The following is a 4155-nucleotide window of genomic DNA, read 5'->3' as shown; positions in this document are numbered from 1 at the left end:
GATGGTGAAGTGATTCGCGCAGGGCTTCGCCTAAGCACTACGTCAATATGACCGGAGGCATAAACTGTGGAGGGGGGCACTGCACACGGCTAACAATTGTTGATCTGTGTTCTAGCGGTGCCCCCCACATATATATATAGGTTGGAGGGGAGGAGAGGCAGCCAAGGGGGTGCCCCAAGTAGGAGGAATCCTACTTGGGCGCCTCCAAATTTGGCCTCCCCCCTTCCATATTCATCCGGAGGGGGAGGAAGGAGGAGGAAGGAGAGAAGAAAGGGGGAGGCAGAATTGCTCCCCTTCCTTTCTCTCTTCCCCTCTTTCCTTCCCCTTATTTTGGCCTACATGGGGCACACCAGCCCCCTAGGGACTGGTATGTCCCCTTCTTGGCCCATTAGGCCCATGTAGTTGCCAGGGGGATGCCCGGAACCCCGTCTAGTGACCCGATATGTACCCGGTACCCCCGGAACACTTCCGGTGTCCGAATATCATTGTCCAATATATGAATCTTTACCTCTCGACCATTTCGAGACTCCTCATCATGTCTGTGATCTCATCCGAGACTCCGAACAACATTTGGACACCAAATCACATAACTCATATAATACAAAATCGTCATCGAACGTTAAGCATGCGGACCCTACGGGTTTGAGAACTATACATATTGGTTCCCAAATATTCTACGAATATCTTTATCGGTCGTACCATAATGACAACATGCGTTATTCTCTTTGTCACCGGTATGTTACTTGCCCGAGATTCGATCGTCGGTATCTTCATACCTAGTTCAATCTCGTTACCGGCAAGTCTTTTTACTCGTTTCATAATACATCATCCCGTAACTAACTCATTAGTCACACTGCTTGCAAGGCTTATCATGATGTGTATTACCGAGAGGGCCCAGAGATACCTCTCCGATACTCGGAGTGACAAATCCTAATCTCGATCTATGCCAACCCAACAAACACCTTTGGAGATACATGTAGAGCATCTTTATAATCACCCAGTTACGTTGTGACGTTTGATAGCACATAAGGTATTCCTCCGGTATCCAGGAGTTGCATAATCTCATAGTCAAAGGAATATGTGTATGACATGAAGAAAGCAATAGCAATAAAACGGAACAATCAATATGCTAAGCTAACGGATGGGCCATGTCCATCACATCATTCTCCTAATGATGTGATCCCATTCAACACATGTTTATGGCTAGGAAACTTAACCTTCTTTGATTAATGAGCTAGTCTAGTAGAGGCTTATTACGGACACGGTGTTTTGTCTATGTATCCACACATGTATCAAGTTTCTGGTTAATACAATTCTAGCATGAATAATAAATATTTATCATGATATAAATAAATATAAAATAACAACTTTATCATTGCCTCTAGGACATATTTCCTTCACCGCCACCACCAGGACGCCGAACCGCCACCAGACGAACATCACCGCCGCCGCCCCTCGCCTCGGGCAGGAGGAGCACGTGTGGGTACAGGAAGACCCGCCGCCACCGACACCACCCGGCCAGATCCGAGGGCGACCATCGGCGACGGCAGGGGGGAGGGGTCGTGCGCTGCTCCGGCTGCCTCCCGGGGAGACGACGTAGGGGCGGGACGGGGAGGAGGGGAGAGGGGGACGAGGCGGGTCGGGGCGCACGCGCCGGACGGCCGGCGGCGACAGGAGGGGGCTAGTGTGCCGGCGGCGGCGGGGGAACCCTAGCGGGAGAGGTTGGGTCGGGAGCGGGAGGGGTTGTTTCATTCCGTGGTCTGGCTTTACCCACATCAAACTGTTATTTTCTTATTTCTCTATCTTAATGACTAGTCTTTTTTTTCTTTGAAAAATGGATTACCCCTGCCTCTGCATCACATGATGCACAAAGCCAGACTAGTCTTACTTGAATATTTGATTGGTTACAATTTCTCTTTCTCCTAGGTCGCCAGAAGTCCCCTACTTAGGTTGCTTCTCATAAAGGTGGATAAAGGGCCACTCATTTTGTGTGGCACCTAACTATTTGGCGTGTCTTGCTGCTTGTCTTTTAATTTCATAAACCCTTTGGATCGAGAGAAACAGGTAACACTTCTTGGGCAATCTTTTTTCTATATATAGTTCTTCACAAGGGCGAGTGCTACATCAGGAATTAGGCAACAAAGATATATTCAATCATAGCCATGAACATGGAAAGTGACTTCCACATGGCCAAAGGGGAAGGAGAGACTAGCTACGTCAATAACTCAAGGATTCAGGTTCGTAAAAAGTATTTAAATATCAACATGTACTTGTTTCATATATTTTTTCCGAAAAAATATGTACTACGTACTTCTTTCATGAAACTACTCCCTCCGTTCCGAATTACTTGTCACACGTATGGATGTATCTAGATGTATTTTAGTTCTAGATACATCCATTTCAGCGACGAGTAATTTGAAACGGAGGGAGTAGTATTTAAACTCTCCGTTGCAGGTAGGAACTTTGCTAGCCATATAGTAGGAGTAGATTGCACTGTACTTTTAATCTGGATTTCCTTTTCATTTATGCTAGCAAAAAGCTTTGCTTGAGACTGAGGTGGTACTTGAGAAGGCTGTGAGAGAAGTACTGTGCATGGATCTCCACCAGCCAGCAATGACTGTTGTTGATTTAGGTTGCTCTTCTGGTCAGAACACACTCTTCTTCGTCTCCAAGGTGATCAAAGTGGCAGGCCATGATAGTGACGAAAAATCAAGGTGCAACCCCGTGGAGCTCCAATTCTTTCTCAATGATCTACCAGGAAACAACTTCAACCATGTCTTCCGTTCACTCGAACGGTTCAAAGAGTCCATAACAGCAAGACATAAAGGAAATACACTGCTACCACCTTTCTATATCGCTGGGTTACCAGGCTCCTACTACACTAGGCTTTTCCCTCGCCAGAGTTGTCACCTCTTTCACTCGTCATTTTGCCTCCATTGGCGCTCCCGGGTACCCAAATTATGCCGAGAACATTTACATTCATGTATGTCTTCTACATGGTCCTGAATTATCAATGTTTTCATTCAGGTTCCTGCTGGATTAGAGGAAGGAGGAAGAGAATACCTAAATGAGGGAAACATTTACATTGCTAACACTACGCCAGCAGGTGTTGCGGAATTGTACCAACGGCAATTTCAGAATGACATGTTATTGTTCCTCAAGTTGCGGTATGAAGAGCTAGTGTTTGGTGGGCAAATGGTGCTGACGTTCCTTGGGAGGAAATATGAGGACATATACAACGACGGACATCTGAACCATCCATGGGGATTACTTGCACGATCTCTGCAATCTCTTGTCGAAGAAGTGCGTAAGCCTCAACTTAATTTATCACAACTATCGGAACTGAGTTTTGAAAAATGTAAGACTATAAACCATTTGCAATGTACCTAATAGGGTCTGGTGAACAAAGAAAAGCTCGACTCCTTCAATCTCCCCATTTACACGCCATCGATCAATGAAGTGAAGGCAGTAATCGGGCAAAGCGAGTTGTTCAATGTAAGCCACATCACATTGTTCGACTCCAACTGGGATCCTCATGATGACTCACAAGGGGATGATGCACACAATACCATTCAGAGCGCGATTAACATTGCAAAGAGCTTGAGGGCGGTGTTCGGACCCCTACTTGCAAGCCATTTCGGTGAATCCTTGCTCAATGAGATATTCAAGAAATGTGCACACTATGTCACGGAGCACCTTGCTGAGAGGGGAGAAGGCAAGTATCTTCTCATCTGTTTGTCCCTAAAAAGAACATAGCAGTATACTAGCATGCATGCATGATCTCGCATAATCGAAGGTCATGCGCTTGCCACTGACCGGGTATATTACACACAAACATTTAATTTTCTTTTCTTCGGTACACACTTTTCATTCAATAAAATTATGAATTATGTAATTCGCCTACTGTTTTAGTTTAAAAAACAAAAATACCATGCCCCTTTGTCTTCTTTATTAATGATGTACATGATTTGTGTTGTTGTACTTACGATTGTTACAATATAGTACTCGTTATATCACATGCCATTTGTATTTTACTATATTTGTTGTTGTCTATGTTCATATTGTTACATAAAGGCACCGGACTTCAATTAAGAGACCCCCTATAAAATTCCTATTGGTACATACTATTAGGGTCTCTTTGATTCAAAGGATTTT

General features: G+C 44.9%; 1 pseudogene; it reads left to right on the top strand.

Annotated features, from left to right (window-relative positions):
* Positions 1 to 2540: 2540 nt before the first annotated feature.
* Positions 2541 to 3814, top strand: LOC123040900 (anthranilate O-methyltransferase 1-like; annotated as a pseudogene).
* Positions 3815 to 4155: the final 341 nt, after the last annotated feature.

This window comes from Triticum aestivum, chromosome 2B, assembly GCF_018294505.1.
Source record: "Triticum aestivum cultivar Chinese Spring chromosome 2B, IWGSC CS RefSeq v2.1, whole genome shotgun sequence".
NCBI classification, from domain to species: Eukaryota; Viridiplantae; Streptophyta; class Magnoliopsida; order Poales; family Poaceae; genus Triticum; species Triticum aestivum.
Note: the sequence above shows the minus strand (reverse complement) of the source record. Positions and strands in the feature narration are given on the sequence as shown.